This window comes from Pongo pygmaeus, chromosome 2, assembly GCF_028885625.2.
Source record: "Pongo pygmaeus isolate AG05252 chromosome 2, NHGRI_mPonPyg2-v2.0_pri, whole genome shotgun sequence".
In the NCBI taxonomy this organism is placed as follows: Eukaryota; Metazoa; Chordata; class Mammalia; order Primates; family Hominidae; genus Pongo; species Pongo pygmaeus.
Window position 1 is genome coordinate 113,701,194 of NC_085930.1, and position 23,126 is coordinate 113,724,319.

General features: G+C 39.6%; 1 protein-coding gene and 1 non-coding gene across 2 annotated transcripts in view; both read right to left on the reverse strand.

Annotated features, from left to right (window-relative positions):
* The window catches only part of MYRIP (myosin VIIA and Rab interacting protein), a 443,398-nt gene that overhangs the window by 265,429 nt on the left and 154,843 nt on the right, over positions 1-23,126 (reverse strand). The gene's annotated exons all lie outside the window — the stretch shown is intronic.
* LOC129034501 (U4 spliceosomal RNA) lies at positions 20,154-20,295 on the reverse strand. The gene has a single exon (XR_008501959.1). It is a non-coding gene; the product is annotated as a U4 spliceosomal RNA (small nuclear RNA).

Consider the following 23,126-nt stretch of genomic DNA (forward strand, 5'->3'; position numbering starts at 1 on the left):
GGTCAAGAATTTGGAGGCTGGGCATTATTAAGGATGACAAAGACTAGAAAAGGACCATAAACAAGAAGATTTGTAGGAGGCAGAAAGTTGAGAGACTAGGATGTTGGATAGGTCACTGAAGGGATGCTGTGTCACCAAAGTGGAAATTCACAGGACTAGTGGGCAAAACCACATCAGCGGTCTAGGTAATAAAGTGTTCTGTGAATGAGAGAGACTGGCTACAAGGCTGAAAGATGGCTAGAACAAGGATCATGGTCGGTAGTACATTCAGATGGCAAGCACTTTAAGGGACCTGGAGTTCTGGTCTGGAATAAGTCCAGAGTTAAATTGGAAAGAGAATAAAGAGCCACTGTTTGAAAAGGCTGCAAGGTAGCTGTGCCCCTGGGGAGAGGCAGACTTCGGAGCAAAACAATGATGGCCATTTTCAGAGAAGAGCTGAAGACAGGAAGCACCTGCTAATGATGACACATTATTTGCCACAGAGTTTGGGGGCAGAGTTTGGGGGCTCAAGGCAGTGGAAGCAGAGTCAGCAGAATAGAAGCTAAACTACATTGCATGGGGAAAGAGTCCGGGGATGAAAGAGACTTGGCTTTATGGAGATGAGAGTCTTGATAAATGGGTCCTGGAGGCACTGTAGGGGATAGCAGATTAGGAGTTCTAATGACAAACTCCTACTTGTGACCAATTTCTTGGGTTAATTGTGATGTCAATACTTGGTGGTATGCAGTGTTAAGGCAGCAGTGGTCTTGTCTTTCATGGAGCAGAGAAAATTTGTTCAATCTCTCCTCAGCCTTCAGAGAGTTGCACTTCTACACTGGAGGAAGTGGTTTTTCCACTGAGTGACAAGCTTATTTTGGGAGGTTATTTAATCTAATATATACTTATAGAGCCCTTAGCGTGCACTATGCACTATTCTAGGAACACAGGCTATATCAGTGAAGAAATGAGACAAAGATCCTTGCTCCCAGGGTACTTACATTCATTACACTACACAATGAATAAAGTTATACAGCACAATAGAAAGTGATAAGGGCTACAGAAAAAAGAAGCTATAGAGCAGGATAAGGGGACACCTGGAGTGCTGGTATGTTGGGGAACTGAAATATTGAATAGGGTGGTCAGAGTGAGAAGGTGACATTTGAGCAAATACTTGAAGGTGGTACAGGAAAGAGTATGGCAGGAAGAGGGAACACCCGTGCAAAGGTTATGGAGTGAGAAGCTTGCCTGTTGTGTTAGATAAACAATAAGAGGACAGGGTGGCTACAGCAAAATAAGCAAAGGGAAAAGTAGTAGGAAGGTAGTAAAATAATTAGAAATGATTGCAATTAAGTAAATGGCAACTATTCCTAGAGAAAGAATCTATGTCCAAATGGACATCAGTACATCACACAAAAACACTTCTGAGTTGGAAGTCACAGCCAAGGCAGGATTAGAATTCAGTTCTCATTTTACCTCTATGAATTCTGAATTTTTCTCTGGAAATGAGAAGTTGGAGTAGAGGTCTCTCTACATTTCCATCTGTTTTTAAGCCTCTAGCCTCAAGGGAATAGGAACATATGCTCTGAGGACAACAGATTGCAGTGTTTTGTCTCTGGAGGACACTAGAAGCTTATCGAGGCAGACACTTAGACCAATTTTCTTTTTTTGACTAAATGAGTATTTTATTTATTTATTTTATTATACTTTAAGTTCTGGGTTACATGTGCAGAATGTGCAGTTTTGTTACATAGGTATACATGTGCCCTGGTTGTTTGCTGCACCCATCAACCTGTCACTTACATTAGGTATTTCTCCTAATGTCATCCCTCCAGTAGCCCCCCCACTCCCCGACAGGCCCCAGTGTGTGATGTTCCCCTCCCTGTGTCCATGTGTTCTTTGTTCAACTCCCACTTATAAGTGAGAACATGCGGTGTTTGGTTTTCTGATCTTGTGACAGTTTGCTGAGAATGATGGTTTCCAGCTTCATCCATGTCCCTGCAAAGGACATGTTTTCACACAGTTTGCCATGTGGCTGCAAAAACTACCTATTATCCTCAATGAACATGCATTCAGAGTCCACTAGACGGCAGCCCTGCACTTAGAAACTGAAAAATGTTTACTTGGAAAAGGGAGTGTATCCTCTATTGGGCCACAATGACCAGAACAATCAGAATGAATAACAAGACACTGTGAAAAGCTTTCAATAGGATTTCAGTTTTTCAACACTTCTTTAGTCATGGGCTGTGACCTAATATAACAACAATTAGTATCAGCCCTTGAGTGTCTGATTTTTAAACCTTTCCGGATACCTAATAGACATTATTTCACTCAAGCCTCAAAATAATTATATGAGCAGTGAGCTATCTTTATTGTTCAGATAAGAAAACAGAGACTCAAAGAGCAGAACAGGGGTGGGGTCAAGATGGTTGACTAGAAGCAGTGGCAATCAGAGGCTCCCCTTGAAAAGAACCATAACAGCATGCGAATCCTGCACCAGCAACTGAGGTATCCAGATTCCATCACTGGAAATGACTAGGTGGCTGCTGTGATCCATAGAGAAGAAGGAAGAGTAGTGTGGTGTGGTGGCTACACAGGGCAGAGGAGTCCACTCCCCCCAGCCAAGGGAGGCAGTGAGTGAGTATACTACCCAGCCTGGAAAATGTCCTTTTTCCATGGAACTGTGCAACCCATGGATTGGAAGATCCCACTCATGAGTCCATGCCACTGGGGTCTAGGGTCCCAACCATGAAGCCATGCAGATTCTCAATGGGCACTAAGCTAGAATCTGCTTAAGGCTGCTGAGCTCCTGGGGGAGGGTGACCAGCACCACAGCTGCAGTTGCCTGCTGTCTAAGGCATTTGGGCTCCTTGGGGGAGGGGTGGCAGCCAACACTGGGACTGATAGCTGCCTAACAAACTAAGCTCCCAGGGCAGGGGACGGGCAGCAGCCATCTCTATAGCTCCAGGCCAGGCTTTTCCCCTGCTGGAGCTGGGGAGGCTGGACAGCTTTGTCCCAAGAGGTATCCCCCACAGTCCAACACAATGGCTGTGGCAGATTGCAGACAGAGTGACTCTTCAGGCCTGACCTTGACCCATCAAGGCAGGGCCTCCCTACAGGAACTCCAACAACTTCAGCCAGGGACTCAAGGATAGAACTCTGATCTCCCTGGGCCTGAGCCCCTAGCGGGAGGGGTGGCTGCAGTCTCTGTAGACCAGTAGACTTATTCTTTCCTCCTGCTAGTTCTGAAGAATTCAGGCAGCCCAGGTGCATGGGTTTCGCCCCAGTGAAGCATGCCCACTCCACCAAGGGACAAAGTGCTTTGTTAAATGGGTTCTGCTCCCCTTGCCACCTAACTAGGTGAGACCTTCCAACAGGGGTTGTCAGACATGCTATTCAAGAGCATTCCTACTGGCATCAGTTAGGTCAGAGATCCCAGAGGAAGGAGCAGGCACCCATCTTTGCTGTTCTCCAGCCTCCTTGTGTGACATCTCCAGGCATGGGAATGAGCCAGATGAATAGGGCCTGAAGCAAACCCCCAGCAAACCACAGCAGCCCTACAGAAGAGGGACCTGATAAGTGCAAGAAAAACAAACAGAAAGCAATAACAATGCAACAACAACAGCATCAACAATAAAAAGTCCCCACAAAATCCCCATCCAAGGGTCAGCAGCAACAAATATCAATATTAGACAAACTCATGAAGATGAGAAAGAATCAACGAAAAAAACACTGAAAATCTGAAAGGCCAGAGTGCCTCTTCTCCTCCAAATGATCACAGTGCCTCTCCAGCAAGGGTGCAGAACTGGATGGAAGATGAGATGGACAAATTGACAGAAATAGGCTTCAGAAGGGGGGTAATAACAAACTCTGCTGAGCTAACCAAGCATGTTCTAACCCAATGCAAAGAAGCTAAAACCCTTGATAGAAGGCTACAGGAGCTGCTAAATAGAATAACCAGTTTAGACAGGAACATAAATGACCTGATAGAGCTGAAAAACACAGCACAAGAACTTCATGACACATATACAAGTATCAATAGCCAAATCAACCAAGCAGAAGAAAGGATATCAGCGTTTGAAGACCATCTTGCTGAAATAAGGCATGCAGACAAGATTGGAGAAAAAAGAAATGAAAAGGAATGAACAAAACTTCCGAGAAATATGGGACTATGCAAAAAGACCAAACCTACAATTGATTGGAGTACCTGAAAAAGACAGAGAGAATGGAACCAAGCTTGAAAACACACTTGAGGATATTATCCAGGAGAACTTCCCCAACCTAGCAAGACAGGGCAACATTCAAATTCAGGAAATACAGAGACCACCACTAAGATATTCCATGAGAAGATCAACCCCAAATAATCATCAGATTCTCCAAGGTCAAAATGAAGGAAAAAATGGCAAGGGTAGCCAGAGAGAAAGACAAGGTCACCTACAAAGGGAAGCCCATCAGACTATCAGCAGACCTCTCAACAGAAACACCACAAGCCAGAAGAGAGTGGGAGCCAATATTCAACATTCTTAAAGAAAAAAATTTTCAACCCATAATTTCATATCCAGCAAAACTAAGCTTCATAAGCAAAACAGAAATAAAGTCCAACATCACTGATCATCAGAGAAATGCAAATCAAAACCATGCCAGTCAGAATGGCAATTATTAACAAGCCAAGAAACAACAGATGCTGGCAAGGCTGTGGATAAATAGGAATGCTTTTACACTGTGGGTGGAAATGTAAATTAGTTCAACCATTGCCGAAGATAGTGTGGCGATTCCTCAAGGATCTAGAACCAGACATACCATTTGACCCAGCAATCTCATTACTGTGTATATACCCAAGGGAATACAACTCATTCTACTATAAAGACACAGGCAAACATGTTTATTGCAGTACTATTTACTATAGCAAAGACATATAGCCAACCCAAATGCCCATCAATGATAGACTGGATAAAGAAAATGTGGTACATATACACCATGGAATACTATACAGCCATAAAAAGGAATGACATCACATCCTTTGCAGGGACATGGATGAAGCTGAAAGCCATCATCCTCAGCAAACTAACACAGGAAAAGAAAACCAAACACCACATGTTCTCACTCATAAGTGGGAGCTGAAGAATGAGAACACATGGACACAGTGGGAGAAATAACACATACTGGGGCCAGTCGTGGGGTAGAGGGCAAAGGGAGGGAGAGCATTAGGACAAATAACTAATGCATGCAGGGCTTAAAACCTAGATGACAGGTTGGTAGGTGCAGCAAACCACCATGGCACACATATACCTATGTAACAAAGCTACACGTTCTGCACCTGTACCCCGGAACTTAAAGTAAAATAAAAAATAATAATAATAAAGAGCAGAATATGAAACAGGGAATCTTGTTAACATGATTTATTGTAAGAGTATCCTCAAAAGAAGAGGAGCAAAGGAAGCAGGATACAAGAGGAGAAGGGGACAAGCAGAGATATGGCCTCAGCTGTAGTCTGCTTTGGTCTGACCCCCTGGGAGCTCTGGAACATGCTTTGTCCTGCAGAGTTGGTCCCACCTTGAGAAAAGAAGATATGCCTTTGTGCCCCTGCATTAGCAAGTCATGTCTGCAGGAATCCACTCCACCCCCTACCCACGGGGGTTATATTCTCTATCAAGGAAAGTTCTCCAGAGATAAGAGCAGCTCTGAGCCATCAGGGATCAACACTCAGAGCCATGGGATATGGGTGCACTGGACTGGCAAAGGGAAATGGGCATGGTACCGCAGCAGCATCCACTGTGGAATATCCTTCCAAGGATACTGCTAGTAGGTATCAGAGCAAGACTTTAAACCCAGGTCTGTTTGCCTTTCACACCTTATGCTCTTAGGGAAGTTGAGAGAAAGAGACAGAGAGAGAGAGAGGAAGAGAAAGGAAAGAGAGGAAGAGAAAGAGGGAGAGAAAGAGACAGAGAGGGAGGGGGGAGGGAGAGAGAGAGAAAGAGAGAGACAGAGAAATGTTTGATAATGTTCTCATATATAAATATAAAAATACAACAAAATCAATAAACTAGGAAAAGAAGAAATGAGGAAAAGAGATCAAAGTAGCAGGAACCAAGTGTAACCAGAATGAGGCTGGCCCTTTGGGGACATGTGCTCTGACTCTAATGACGAGTTTCAGGTAACCCTTAATGCTTGGATATCCACCAAAAATTCAAGCCCAATTCCCACCTAACACTAGCAAGTAATAGTAATATCAATTTGTGCAGAAATAGAGGTGTGAGTAATATTGAACATCACACTGAGAAACTTCTGTTTAAAAACTTTCCTTACAACCTGGACTGAAAAGTCCTGGACTGAAAAGTCTTTTCCTGGACTGAAAAATCTTTTCTGGACTGAACTGTCCTGGACTGAAAAGTCTTTTCCCTAGTCTGTCTAAGTTGGCCTGGCCTGCCCCACAACCACTCATCATTTTGTAAACCCAGTCCTCAGATTGGGAAGCAGGGGCCAGGCTGATGTTTCAGTCATCTGCTGCACCAGTGTACTAAAAGAAGAGATAATTTAATGCTTTCACTGGGCACCAAAGTTTTTTCCAAGCTTTCTGGCAGCCTGAGCAAAAAGGAAAATATGGTAAATTATTTAATTTTCAGTTTCCAAAAGAAGAAAGGAAGCTCACTAGTTAATAATAACAGGGGGTATTATTTCCTGACACCAAATTTTAGATTAAATTTATCACGTGGTGTTTATATTGAGGAATCAAGTAACATGAAGGTGAATGTTCTCAAGTATTTTATAAAGAATGCGTCCCTACTATTATTTTTCTTAGAGCTCTATTTATTCCCTTCCTGGCCCTTGTAATCTATAATGAGTGACTTTGTATATCTCTTCATTTGTTCATTTGTCAATTGTCTCCTCCACTGGAATGTCAATTTCACAAGGGCAGAGGCTTTGTCTATGTGGCTTACCGCTGCACCCCCAGCCCTCTCCTGGGATCCAGTGGCAGGCTATTTGTTGAATAAATAAGTAAATAGAATAGATCAAGCATCATGGTGATGTAGTGTGCCAAGAGAGGATTTAGTAACCAATATTATCAGGGTCAAAATTGTTGAGCATAAAAATCAAAACCTAATTTGTTATGGAGAGTACTTCTAACCAGTAACTCATATTATTCAAGTTTTAGGGTTAAAAATTATGTTATACAGCAAATAATATGAATGTATACATGATACACAAAGAAGACAGCTTGACCAAGTAAACAACTATTACCTTTTGTGTTGTTTTAGATTTGCTTTCCTCTACTGCAGTGGTATTTCCCCTTTTCCTGACTTGATGGTTTTACTCAGTGTTCCATGTACTGCACAGGCACTGGCAGGGATAAAGGAACTGGGCCACAGAAAGGCCGAAATGTAATCCAGGCCCACTTTTCAAATATCAGAAACCTGTATTTCAAGTTTATATTTGGCCATAGTATTTGGTTATGGATTAAGCCTCATCAAAAGTGAATTTCAAAAAGATTTCTGAAGAAGTTTCTATGATTGTTTTAGATTTTAAATATTTCTAATCTTTGGTTAAACACTTAATACCCACCTACTATCACAATAAATTCTTTTCTTTCTATGATAGGTCAAAAGTAATATTCTACACAACTGAAATTTATGGAAAATGCGGTTGACATATCCTCTTATCTACGAGTTCGACATTACTGGGTAAATAATACTGGAGAAATTTTTTGACAATGTACCACAATATAGTCTTGCCTTAGAAATCAGAAAGTGTTTTCAAAATTCTGTTTTCAGCAGGAATGAGGCATGGTAATTAGGATGATGATTTAAGCAATAGCAACAACAAATTGACCAGAGAGAGATTTTTAAAAGGCATTTCTTCCCCTAGAAAATGTTTTTAAGGAATAACAATATTTACTGGTTAGCTTTTCCTACTAGATATTTTATGATGTTGAAATTACTAGATTTGTTATGAAAATATTTTATGTAGTTCCCAAGAGGCTTGGCAGGCCTCAGGCTTCTGAAACATAATGATTAGCAATTATTGTTATTTAACACAATCAAGGTCATCGAGCATTTATAAATAATGTTTAACAGTAGCTTGTAAGTGGTTCATTTGGTAATTTCCTTTGCAAGAAAACCGGAAAACTGACATTTTCCATTAACGAAAATGTCAAGCAACATCAGAAGATCAAACCTATAAATAGCGGTCCAATTTCTCATCGTACATACATGTATATGGTGCTGCCAGTACATACAGAGGCTTCTGCTGACACAGGCTGTGAAAGGATGGCTACATCCACAAAGCCCTGTTCAACTTTGTCACCAATTATATTAAGTTGACTTGGATAAACTTACCCATCTACTACTCTCTACAGAGCAGATTACTTTCTTCCCATTTGGTGTATCTTGATACTAAGCAGCACTCTAACTTTGCTCTGTCTGACATTCTGTTCAGCACTTTAGATGTATTGTTTCATTGAATGATCTTGGAAATCTAATAAGATAGGTTTGTCTTTAATTTATAGTTGAAGAAATTGAGGCATATTACAGTTTACTATAGTCATGTGTTTGCAGGTCCACTTCCTCTTTTAGGACTTTGAGTTCTTTAAAACTATGTTTGTTTTTTTTTTTGTGTGTGTGTTCTCCAATCCAATCAGTTCACTGTTATTTAACCTATTGATATTTCCTGAGTTCTTCCTATGTGCCTGAGGCCTCCCCAGAGACTGACATATAGTGGGCCCTCCACAAACATCTGCTGATACGTGCTAACCTCCAATGTTAAATTGTCTCTTAGCTGTATGTCTTATACGTAACATATGTTCCTGCAATTGGAAGAAATTTGTCAGATAAAATTGTCTCTTCAGGAACTTGGCAGTGTTTCCAATCCAGCAGCCAGGCTAACAATGAAAATGACTCAAAACATCTCAAAGGAAGAATCACAGCTGAGAGTCTCTGCAGCAAGACCCCAACAACATGAAAAGGGAGTAATGGTCTTCCACAGTACCAGGCAATGCAGAAGGCAGCTATTATTTTGACAGAGCCAGATTTTGGTGACCTCCCCATATTTGCTGTATAATGGAAACCAAAATGCTAAAATAGAACTCAAAAAGGTGAAGAATGCAAGGAGGAATACAATTAATAGATATCAAATAACAAAAAAAGTACTAGTATTTTAAAAAATTGTAAAAAGAGCCCAGACAGCAGAGATCTAAGAGACAGACCTAAATGCAGAAAGAAAGGCAGACGTAACAGGGAAGAATACAACCCAGATAAGGAATTCCACTATATTTGGCAATGTTTTTGTGTAAAATTAAAAAATCAAATTGGCCTCAAAGAATCTCTTTTCATTTATCTTCAACTCTGGGCCTATTTCAAATGTAGACACTGATTCTGATTATGTTTGGTAAAGGCAAGAGGTTTCTCTGGAGCCAGAAAAGTCATATGCCATTTATCAAACTTTAACCTAATGCAAAATTCCATGACACTTATGTTATTTTAATTATGGTAAAATATATACAACACAAAATTTACCACCTTAACTGTTTTTAAATGTATAGTTCTGTGGCAGGAAGGACATTCATACTGTTACGCAACCATCGCCACCATCTCCATCTCCATAATTCTCTTCGTCTTGTAAAACTAAACTCTATACCCATTAAATAATAACTCCCCAATTCCTGCTTCCTCCCAGCCCCTGGCAGCTACCGTCCTACTTTCTGTCTTTATGATTTTTCACTACTCTAGGCACTTATAGATATTTTGAATAAAAATGTAAGAAAATAAAAGTAGGCACCTCAACATACACTGATCAAATGTGAAATATGTCCAAAATATGCATTGCTGTTTAAATAGAAAAGGTAACTGAAAATCCTACCAGGACAAGGTAACTAAAGCAACAGTGAATATCATATAGAGCAATGAGCATTTTGATTCAAAAGCATCTATGATACGAGGTCAGAGCAGGCACCAGATCCCCCTGATCTTTGCAGACATTTTCAGGCATTTGGGTCTGACTCTGAGTGATACAGGAGACCACTGGAGGATTTTGAAGAAAGCAGAACATTGTATTATATGTTCTCTTAGCATCTGTAGTGGATGCTGATGGTGCCACACTCAGAGCTCCTTAAACTTGCACTCATTTTCTCTGTTGCTGTCCCCCTTCTCTGGAAAACTGCCTTTGGCCTTATGGGAGTTCCTCTACCCAAGGGCCATGCCCATCCTGGATTAACTCTGGTTAATGCCTGATTTGCATGGGGGAACAGCTATGAAAGGCCAGCCACTTGCCTTAAGGTGGAACAACTCTGTTGGGCAATTAATGCTCCAGAGCTCCCATGGGGTCGCGCTGAAGCTCCATTCATCTGAGATCACACCCTTCCCCTGCCTCAGATTCGGACACTCCTCTTCCCCTGAGAGCATTCTTACGATAAGTCATATGTACCTGAACCCCTGTCTCAGGCTTTGCTTTTGGAGAACACAACCTAGGCAGCATTATGATCTTTTGCCTTCATAACCTGTGTTACAGCTGTTAATTTTACACTGATTTCTGTGATTCTTTGACTAATTTCTGCCTCCCCATTGGCATGTGAGCTCCTGTGCTCACCTTTGCTTCCTCAGTATCAACCATAGGGACTAGCACTCACTGAATGATTTAAACAGATCTGGTAAAAGTCTTTTCCCTACTGGCTTTATTTTTCATTACAAAAGCAGCATGTTGGTGCTGTGTAAAGGTGACAAAGTATTTATGTGATGGCTGTGTTTATTTGAAAATATAATCAATTGCCATTTTAAAATCACCTATTAAATGCCATGAAATCAAATGCTGCCTGCATCTCCCAGTGAATGCATGACAAAAGATGGTTCCTTTGACCACAACTGCCAAGTCAGCTGCTTAGTTTTTGTTTTGTTTTTGAGATGTAGTTTTGCTCTTGTTGCCCAGGCTGGAGTGCAATGGCGCGATCTTGGCTCACTGCAACCTCCACCTCCCAGGTTCAAGCGATTCTCCTGTCTCTCTCTCCCAGGAAGCTGGGATTAAAGGCATGCACCACCATGCCCAGCTCATTTTGTATTTTTAGTAGAGACGGGGTTTCTCCATGTTGGTCAGGCTGGTCTCAAACTCCCGACCTCAGTTGATCCGCCTGCCTTGGCCTTCCAAAGTGCTGGGATTACAGGCATGAGCCACCGTGCCTGGCCAGCTGCTTAGTTTTAATTACCAAACAATGAATATCCTAAGAGGGACAAACTCATTAAAAATATAATTTGAAAGCTAAGCATAGTGGCACATGTCTGTATATCCCAGCTATTCAGGAGGCTGAGGCAGGATGATTGCTTGAGTCCAGGAGTTCAAAGCCAGCCTGATCAACAGCAAGACTCCATCTCAAAAAACAGACAAATAAACAAAACAAAAAACAAACAAACAAAACTGGGTTGGTGCTTCACAGAGCTCTACTGTATGAAAAACTTTAGGACTTAGGCATTCCAGAGCTACTGAGTTTTTCCTTTTCATTCAAGAGTCAACACTAATGTACAATGAAGCTATCAGCATTTCTACAGATGGGCTTCTCCACCTCCTATGCAATTTCCTCTTACTTTATATCATTTTTCAAAAGTGGAGGTAATAAGAAAATCTTGCATCAAATATGTTGAAAGTGAAAAATGCTACAACTTAGAACATAAAGGAGACTGGAGATCTAAGTGATATGTTCTGGTGACATTTTTAAAAAAAAATACAAAGTCCAGTAAAACACATAGATAAACTGTGTACCACTTTCCTTGCAAACGAACGTCTTTAACAAGATCACGGAGGTACCCATCTAAATATTAGGGCACTAAACTCAAATTTAGTTATGTGACCAAGGCTGAAGAATGAATTGATTTCTTGGCGATCTCTAAGAAGTCTTGTTCCCAATCAGCACACGGTCAGACTTGTGCCAAATTTTTGGGAAGACTGTTTATGTCAAACCAAACATATGGCATTGAGGAATTATAATCCTAGGTGGAACATAAAGTCCACAATTATTTTTACAATGTGAGAGAGACAGGATGCATTTAATCAGGGAGAGGCTGCATAACTCACTTTGCACAGCCTCAAGGTCGCCTAATGACAGGCAGACAAAAAAGACTGCTATGGGAGACACCAGCCACACTCCACAGCACAGATGGCTCATGTCCACAGTGCTCGTCACCCACTGGCAATCTTAATGTCTCAAACTGAGATGCTACTCATTCAGTAACCTTATCCAGGCAAAATAAAACTTCCAGTGTCACAGGAGTCTGATATATATATCAATGCACAAAATACAGCTTATCTAAATTTCTCTTGAGGACTAGGATAGCCATTGCTAATTTCTATGAATGCATTATGTGTCACCCCAGTCTCAATTCAAGGGCATCAGTTAAGACTAGCCCTCATCAGTAGCAACATGATACCATGTCTGGGTCTAGAACCACATTAGAAGGGCTAAAGATGGCAGTTCTAACTACACAGTGAATTCGTGTATCAGGTGTCCTGTTGAGATGAGGGTTGGAAAGTCTTTTTTTTGTTGATAAATGGATGTTATTTGTATGGATATGTGATGACATTTACCCTAACCAGGACCTCAGACATATATAATAGGGGCTCCACAGACATTGATAAATGAATGATTTCTTGTACAAACCCAAAGGAGGGGAAAGCTGACCCTTATATTGCAAGGTGGTGACCAGCACTGACATCTCAGGAAAAGCAGAGAAATATTTTTATATGAGGGGCCTGGAAGGCTGGGTCTAAAGAAATTACAAAGGAGGAGGGCAGAAGGTACATAGGATAGAAGAATAAATGTTGATCTAGAAATTAAATAGCCTCAAGGTTTATGGATTTGACTCTCTATATTTGCTCCTTGTTTGTTGTACCCTCTCAAGTTTTATGCAGCTCTCCATTTCACAAGACTAGCTTCCACCCAATTGTGTTTAACCCAAAGTTACCATGCCAAGCACTTTTAATAGAGACAGTACATCCGTCCTGTGGAGGTGGATGCCAAAGGCAGTCGGAGTGAGTTTTGCCTGGCTCTGCAGGCACTGAACAAACATCAGGTTGGGAATGCATCAGAGAATACACTGGTCATATCAACAGGAGCATCCGTGTCCAAAGGCGGTAACAATTCCATCGTCAACTGGGGGGCGTGTGAATTTCCTGTCAGTTTCTGGAAGATGATTCAGGTGAATCCTCCCCATTTTCTCCCAAGAGATCTGCTCTGAGTGTGCTAAGCCTGAGCCTGGCCTGAAGACTTGCCCCCTCATTTCCTCCTAGTCCTCAGCATGGACTCCCCCTTAATGCACACTTCCTCTCTCACGTCTATAGTGTTTTCTTTGGAGGCATTCCTTAGTGGATAACGTGAGGAGGGAAGTGGGCAGTTTTGCTTACTTATTATCACCGTTTTTTTAAAATAAACCTTTTATGATTAAAGGAAATTTAGAATATAAAGTACAAAAGAGAAAAAAACACACAGAATAATTTTTTTTAATACTTTAAGTTTTAGGGTACATGTGCACAATGTGCAGGTTAGTTACATATGTATACATGTCCATGTTGGTGTTCTGCACCCATTAACTCGTCATTTAACATTAGGCATATCTCCTAATTCTATCCCTCCCCTCTGCCCCCACCCCACAACAGGCCCTGGTGTGTGATGTTCCCCTTCCTGTGTCCATGTGTTCCCATTGTTTAATTCCCACCTATGAATGAGAACATGCGGTGTTTGGTTTTTTGTCCTTGCGATAGTTTGCTAAGAATGATGGATTCCAGCTTCATCCATGTCCCTACAAAGGACATGAACTCATCATTTTTTATGGCTGCATAGTATTCCATGGTGTATATGTGACACATTTTCTTAATCCCATCTATCGTTGTTGAACATTTGGGTTGGTTCCAAGTCTCTGCTATTGTGAATAGTGCCACAATAAACATATGTGTGCATGTGTCTTTATAGCAGCATGATTTATAGTCCTTTGGGTATATACCCAGTAATGGGATGGCTGGGTCAAATGGTATTTCTAGTTCTGAATCCCTGAGCAATCGCCACACTGACTTCCACAATGGTTGAACTAGCTTACAGTCTCACCAACAGTGTAAAAGTGTTCCTATTTCTCCACATCCTCTCCAGCACCTGTTGTTTCCTGACTTTATAATGATTGCCATTCTAACTGGTGTGAGATGGTATCTCATTATGGTTTTGATTTGCACTTCTCTGATGGCCAGTGATGATGAGAATTTTTTCATGTGTTTTTTGGCTGCATAAATGTCTTCTTTTGAGAAGTGTCTGTTCATGTCCTTTGCCCACTTTTTGATGGGGTTTTTTTTTCTTGTAAATTTGTTTGAGTTCATTATAGATTCTGGATATTAGCCCTTTGTCAGATGAGTAGGTTGCGAAAATTTTCTCCCATTTTGTAGGTTGCCTGTTCACTCTGATGGTAGTTTCTTTTGTTGTGCAGAAGCTCTTTAGTTTAATTAGATCCCATTTGTCAATTTTGGCTTTTGTTGCCATTGCTTTTGATGTTTTAGACATGAAGTCCTTGCCCATGCCTATGTCCTGAATGGTATTGTCTAGGTTTTCTTCTAGGGTTTTTATGGTTTCAGGTCTAACATTTAAGTCTTTAATCCATCTTGAATTAATTTTTGTATAAGGCATAAGGAAGGGATCCAGTTTCAGCTTTCTACATATGGCTAGCCAGTTTTCCCAGCACCATTTATTAAATAGGAAATCCTTTCCGCATTTCTTGTTTTTGTCAGGTTTGTCAAAGATCAGATGGTTGTAGATATGCGGCATTATTTCTGAGGGCTCTGTTCTGTTCCATTGGTCTATATCTCTGTTTTGGTACCAGTATCATGCTGTTTTGGTTACTGTAGCCTTGTAGCATAGTTTGAAGTCAGGTAGCATGATGCCTCCAGCTTTGTTCTTTTGGCTTAGGATTGACTTGGAAATGCGAGCTCTTTTTTGGTTCCATATGAACTTTAGTTTTTTTTCCAATTCTGTGAAGAAAGTCATTGGTAGCTTGATGGGGATGGCATTGAATCTATAAGTTACCTTGGGCAGTATGACCATTTTCATGATATTGATTCTTCCTACCCATGAGCATGGAATGTTCTTCCATTTGTTTGTATCCTCTTTTATTTCATTGAGCAGTGGTTTGTAGTTCTCCTTGAAGAGGTCCTTCACGTCCCTTGTAAGTTGGATTCCTGGGTATTTTATGCTCTTTGAAGCAATTGTGAATGGGAGTTCACTCATGATTTGGCTCTCTGTTTGTCTGTTATTGGTGTATAAGAATGCTTGTGATTTTTGCACATTGATTTTGTATCCTGAGACTTTGCTGAAGTTGCCTATCTGCTCGAAGAGATTTTGGGTTGAGACAATGGGGTTTTCTAGATATACAATCATGTGATCTGCAAACAGGGACAATTTGACTTCCTCTTTTCCTAACTGAATACCCTTTATTTCCTTCTCCTGCCTGATTGCCCTGGCCAGAACTTCCAACATCATGTTGAATTGGAGTGGTGAGAGAGGGCATCCCTGTCTTATGCCAGTTTTCAAAGGGAATGCTTCCAGTTTTTGCCCATTCAGTATGATATTGACTGTGGGTTTGTCATAGATAGCTCTTATTATTTTGAGATACATCCCATCAATACCTAATTTATTGAGAGTTTTTAGCATGAAGGGTAGTTGAATTTTGTCGAAGGCCTTTTCTGCATTTATTGAGATTATCATGTGGTTTTTGCCATTGGTTCTGTTTATATGCTGGATCATGTTTATTGATTTTCGTATGTTGAACCAGCCTTGCATCCCCGGGATGAAGCCCACTTGATCATGGTGGATAAGTTTCTTGATGTACTGCTGCATTTCGTTTGCCAGTATTTTATTGAGGATTTTTGCATTGATGTTCATCAGGGATATTGGTCTAAAATTCTCTTTTTTGGTGTGTCTCTGCCAGGCTTTGGTATCAGGATGATGCTGGCCTCATCAAATGAGTTAGGGAGGATTCCCTCTTTTTCTGTTGATTGGAATAGTTTCAGAAGGAATGGTACCAACTCCTCCTTGTACCTCTGGTAGAATTCGGCTGTGAATCAATCTGGTCCTGGACTTTTTTTGGTTGGTAAGCTATTAATTATTGCCTGAATTTCAGAGCCTGTTATTGGTCTATTCAGAGATTCAACTTCTTCCTGGTTTAGTCTTGGGAGGGTGTATGTGTCGAGGAATTTATCCATTTCTTCTAGATTTTCCAGTTTATTTGCGTAGAGCTGTTTATAGTATTCTGTGATGGTAGTTTGTATTTCTGAGGGATCGGTGGTGATATCCCCTTTATCATTTTTTATTCCATCTATTTGATTCTTCTCTCTTTTCTTCTTTATTAGTCTTGCTAGCAGTCTATCAATTTTGTTGATCTTTTCAGAATACCAGCTCCTGGATTCATTGATTTTTTGAAGGGTTTTTTGTGTCTCTATTTCCTTCAGCTCTGCTCTGATCTTAGTTATTTCCTGCTAGCTTTTGAATGTGTTTGCTCTTGCATCTCTAGTTCTTTTAATTGTGATGTTAGGGTGTCAATTTTAGATCTTTCCTGCTTTCCCTTGTGGGCATTTAGTGCTATAAATTTCCCTCTACACACTGCTTTGAATGTGTCTCAGACATTCTGGTATGTTGTGCCTTTTTTCTCATTGGTTTCAAAGAACATCTTTATTTCTGCCTTCATTTTGTTATGTACCCAGTAGTCATTCCAGAGCAGGTTGTTCAGTTTCCACATAGTTGGGTGGTTTTGAGTGAGTTTCTTAATCCTGAGTTCTAGTTTGATTGCACTGTGGTCTGAGAGACAGTTTGTTATAATTTCTATTCTTTTACATTTGCTGAGGAATGCTTTACTTCCAACTGTGTGGTCAATTTTGGAATAAGTGCGGTGTGGTGCTAAGAAGAATGTATATTCTGTTGTTTTGGGGTGGAGAGTTCTGTAGATGTCTATTAGGTCCGGTTGGTGCAGAGCTGAGTTCAGTTCCTGGATATCCTTGTTAACTTTCTGTCTCGTTGATGTGTCTAATGATGACAGTGGGGTGTTAAAGTCTCCCATTATTATTGTGTGGGAGTCTAAGTCTCTTTGTAGGTTTTTAAGGACTTGCTTTATGAATCTGGGTGCTCCTGTATTGGGTGCATATATATTCAGGATAGTTAGCTCTTCGTATGGAATTGATCCCTTTACCATTATGTAATGGCTTTCTTTGTCTCTTTTGATCTTTGTTGGTTTAAAGTCTGTTTTATGAGAGACTAGGATTGCAACCCGTCTTTTTTTGTTTTCCATTTGCTTGGTAGGTCTTCTTTCATCCCTTTATTTTGAACCTATGTGTGTCTCTGCACGTGAGATGTGTTTCCTGAATACAGCATACTGATGGGTCTTGACTCTTTATCCAATTTGCCAGTCTGTGTCTTTTAATTGAGGCATTTAGCCCAATTATTTTTAATATTTATGAATATTCCCTCCAGATCTTTTAAAAATCAGTATGAACACACATATGTACATTCTCTATTTATTTACAAAATTAGTCTTACTACATATGCATTTTATTATTTCTACTTCCAAAACACAAAGACAGTATGATAAAGAGTCACATTACTCATCATTTGCACTGAGAGAGAAAATCAAGACTTGCAGGGTATGGACTATTTTTTGGTCCAAAGAAGAAGCCCGTCAATGTACTCTAGCTTCACTGCCACTATGGAAAGAAGGACCCATTCTCTCATTTTAGAAGAAAAAAAATTGAAAAGGGGAAAAAGAAACAAATGGCAGGTGAGTGCAACACCTGTTTCTATTTCCCAGTCCATCTGTGTGAGCTTCCCATGTGTTACCATTTTAATCTGCCGAAGCATAATCAGAACATGTCCCTATGTCAAAAAATACTGAGAGTGAATATTCAAATACAAAATGTCAAAATAACAGAAATAGGATTGGGGTTTGATACTTTTTAGACTGAATTTATTTCCTTATTTTGTGCAGCATAATCTGCAGTCATAAAAAGCAATACTTATTATTTTTAAAAGTAAATTTAGAATCATAACAGTTTAGTTCCACGTTAAAATTATTTCATGTCACTGATACTTTAAAATCATATCCCTCTACTGATATGGTGCTATTTTCACCCAATAACAAAGTTAAATTAACATGCAAATAATTGCATGCTGGGAAAGACAGAGGTACTAATAATAATCACATTGTCAGTGCACTCTGAATAAGAACTAAACTACCAAAAATTACTACCTCAGAGAAGAAACCAGTGTTGCTAATAATTATTCCCATTGAAAAAGAAAATTCCAGGGTGAATATCTGTATTTATTCCAAATTGTCTTTGTGAGTCATTAAATCTTGCTCATGTGAATATAAGATATTATAAAAAGTAATTGAAGTTTAACATGTTGCCAACATTTTGTAGCTAACAGTCATGGAAATACAGATACCTCATACTGTGTTTTAAGGTGATTAATGCTTAGGAATAGCAAAGAACCATAAGTGTCAATTATATTTTTACTGGCATTTTATTGCTCAGGAAGGTTGTAAATGCCAATTTTGCTTTACTCTAGGAAGTAGAAATCGTACATATATTAGAATTCCTTAACTGGATTTATGGTCAACAGATGGCACATGAATCATTCATAGGTATAATATGATAAACTGTAGCAAAACCTCCAACCTGGTTTTATTCACAGCTGGGAGTCTCATCCACGAAGACAGAACAGAGTGCTTGTCATAAGGAATAAATAAGAATTTAATTCAAAATCATCTAAAGATTAGAACATTAGACTCAAATTTAATTATGTGACCAAGGCTGAAGAATGAGGTGATTTCTTGGTGATCTCTAAGAAGTCCTGTTCCCAATTAGCACATGGTCAGCTTATGCCAAATCAGTGTGCTATTGCTAGTGTTCCCAGGACCTTGAAGGTACAGATTTCTTTTGTGCAAGGACAACAGATATCTTTTGAACCTTCTCCAAGATGAATTTTTAAAATGCTTCCATCTGGTTTTCTATGTGATTTGTGATCTAAATTGTACTTATAAGTAAAGCACAGTAATATGCCACCCCCAATACACCTTTTTGACAGGAGGATTGTTGAGCTGAAGGCAAGAAAGAAGCAGATACCTGAGAGCTCTCTGCCCTCCCTCTATTTGCCTAAAATCAGGACATAAATTTACAAAAACATAACATATCCCATCTCCCTTTTCTACCAAGAAGAACAAAAGCTAACCAATGAAAACAACTTTAGACCCTTATGGATCTGGAGATGGCACCAGAGGAATCTACATTAACAAGCTTTACTAACGAGCCTTTAGTTGCCTTCCCACAAGTTGCTGCCACTGGAGACTCAAAGTCCTTTGTTTTGTCACTACTCTAAAAATTTACTGTTCTTTTTGAAGATGTTATATAAAGTGCAATTCAGAGTCACCTCTTTGATAATTACTCCTTCTCTAGGTATCTCTCATGTATGTATGAAATATACATGTTAACAAAACTTCTGTTTTTCCCTTGTTAATCTGTTTTGTTGTTGTTGCTGCTGTTGTTGTTACAAGTGTCTGTTCCAACTAAGAACATATGAGGGTTAAGCAAAAAATTACTTTTTTCCCTACATATCTATAAATCCTCCCTTATAATCCTAAATACTATAGAGAAAAGAAATTACACATGTAGACAAAATTACTACTCACAATGTTATTATCCACCTAATACAGTTTTTATGAAATCAAATTGTAGTAATTATGAAGTCAAACAATGTGCATTAGTCACAATTTCTCCCCAATGATCTCAAATATTTTGGCCATTTTCTGTCATTAAATTCTCCACCATGAGGTAGGTTGGAGGGAAATGGAATTCAAACTGGGGTAGTTTACTAATTTTGTTTTTATCTCTGGCAAATAAGTAGGGAAAAGTAGAAATGTATAATCACTAAGAGCATTGAAAGGAGATGGGGGCTTTGTCTTATTACCAGAGTTTAGGTTAACACACACACACGCATATGTAAGATGCTACAGTTATTCTAACACAGTTCAAAATGCTTCTTCAATCTCTTATCTATTTCCCTGCTATGAAATGAACTTCGTATCTATTTTATGAATTAGTTGAGGTAACAGCAGTTGTGACAATTATAATAACAGTAGCAGTTATTATGTTGAATGCTAACTATTTTTTTTTTAATTTAGTCTCTGTGGAGACTATCAAAAACTGCCAATGCCAACTATATTTCAAGTCATCACAGCAGGGTACTGGGAAAAGTTTTCAATTAGCAATAATTGTGCTTCAGATAAATCTCATTGGCTATAACAATTGCCACTGTGTGAAGCTCCATCTATTGTTAAGAGTAATGAGCACACACAAACTAGAAAACCTAGAAGAGACAGATGAATTACTGGACACACTCTCCCAAGACTGAGCCAGGAAGAAACTGATTCCCTGAACAGACTAACAACAAGCTCCAAAATTGGATTAGTAATAAACAGCTTACCAACCAAAAAAAGCCTGGGACCTGATAGATTCTCAGCCAAATCCTACCAGATGTACAAAGAAGAGTTGGTACCATTCCTACAGAAACCATTCCAAAAAACTGAGGAGAGACTCTTCCCAAACTCATTCTATTAGGCCAACATCATCTTGATACCAAGGCCTGACAGAGACACAACAAAAAAGGAAAACTTCAGGCCAATATCTTTGTTGAATATTGATGCAAAAATCCTCAACAAAATACTTGCAAACAGAATCCAGCAGCACAACAAAAAGCTAATCCACGATGATCAAGTAGGCTTCATCCCCAAGATGCAAGGTTGATTCAACATATGCACATTAATACATGTGATTCATCACATAAACAGAACTAAGGACAAAACCACGTGATTATCTCAATAGACACAGAAAAGGCTTTCAATAAAATTCAATACTCCTTCATATTAAAAACTCTCAATAAACTACTTTTTGAAGGAACATACCTCAAAATAATAAGAACCATCTATGACAAACCCACAGCCAACATTATACTGAATGGGCAAAAGCTGGAAACATTTCCCTTGAAAATTAGCACATGACAAGGATTCCCTGTCTCACCACTCATATTCAAAACAGTTTTGGAAGTCTTAGTCAGGGCAATCAAGCAATAGACAGAAATAAAGGGATCCAAATAGGAAAAGAGGAGGTCAAACTATATGTTTGCAGACAACATGATTCTATATCTAGAAAATCCCAGTCTCGGCCCCAAAACTCCTCCAGCCAATAAACAACTTCAGCAAAGTTGCAGGATACAAAATCAATGTACAAAAATCACTAGCATTCCTATACACCAACAATAGCCAAACTGAGTGCCAAATCAAAAAGGCAAGCCCATTCACAATTGCCACACAAAGAATAAAATACCTAGGAACACAGCTAACCAGGGAGGTGAAAGATCTCTACAATGAGAATTATAAAACACTTCTCAAAGAAGTCAGAGAAGATGAAAACAAATGGAAAAACATTCCATGCTCATGGATAGGAAAAATCAATATCATTGATATGGTCATACTGCCCAAAGCAATTTACAGATTCAATGCTATTCCTATCAAACTACCAATGACATTCTTCGCAGAACTAGAAAACAACTATTTTAAAATTCATATGGAACCAAAAAAAGAGCCCGAATAGCCAGGGCAATCCTAAGCAAAATGAACAAAGCTAGAGGTAGCACGTTACTTGACTTCAAACTATACTACAAGGCTTCGGTAACCAAAACAGCATGGTACTGGTACAAAAACAGGTACATAGAACAATGAAACAATAGGGAGCCCAGAAATAAGTCTGTACACCTACGACCATCTGATCTCCAAGAAAATTGACAAAAATAAGCAATGGGGAAAAGACTCTCTATTCAATAAATGGTGCTGGGATAACTGGCTAGCCACATGCAGAAGATTAAAGCTGGACCCCCTCTTTATACCATACACAAAAATCAACTCAAGATGGATTAAAGACTTAAATGTGGCCAGACGTGGTGGCTCACACCTGTATTCCCAGCACTTTGGGAGGCCAAGGCAGGCGGATCACTTGAGGTCAGGAGTTCGAGACCAGCCTGGCCAACACATTAAAACCCCATCTCTTAAAAATTAGTCTGGTGTGGTAACATGTGCCTGTAGTCCCAGCTACTTGGGAGGCTGAGGCATGCCCAGGAGGTGGAGGTTGCAGTGAGCCGAGATTGTGCCACTATATCTCAAAAAAAAAAAAAAAAAAAAGTTAAATGTGAAACCCAAAACTATAAAAACCCTGGAAGACAACCTAGGCAATACCATCCTGGACGTAGGAATGGGCAAAGATTTCACGGCAAAGACACCAAAAGAAATTGCAGTAAAAGCAAAAATCAAGTGTGATCTAATTAAACTTAAGAGCTTCTGCACAGCAAAAGCAACTATCAGCAGAGTAGACAACCTACAGAATGGGAAAAAATTTACAAACTATGCATCTGACAGAGGTCTAATATCCAGAATACATAAAAAACTTAAACAAATTTACAAGAGAAAAACAACCCCATTAAAAAGTGGGCAGAGGACATGAAAAGCCACCTTTGAAAAGAAGACATACATGTGGTCAACAAGCATATGATAAAAAGCTATCACTGATCATTACAGAAATGCAAATAAAAACCGCAATGGGATACCATCTCATGCCAATCAGAATGGTTGTTATTAAAAAATAACAGATGCTGGCAAGGTTGCAGGGAAATGGGAGCACTTATACACTGTTAGTGGGAGTGTAAATTAGTTCAACCATTGTGGAAAGCAGTATGTTAATACCTCAAAGAGCTAAAAGCAGAACTACCATTCAACCCAGCAATCTCATTACTGGGTATATACTCAGAGGAATATAAATCATCTACCATAAAGACATACATGCAGATGTTTATTGCAGCATTATTCACAATAGCAAAGACTTCAATCAACCTAAATGCCCATCAATGACAGACTGGATAAAGAAAATATGGTACATATGTACCATGAAATACTATGCAGCCCTAAAAATGAATAAGATCTTTTCTTTTGCATGTATGGAGCTGGAGGCCATTATCTTTAGCAAACTAATCCAAGAACAGAAAACCAAATACCACATGTTCTGACTTATGAATGGGTGCTAAGTGATAAGAACTTATGAATACAAAG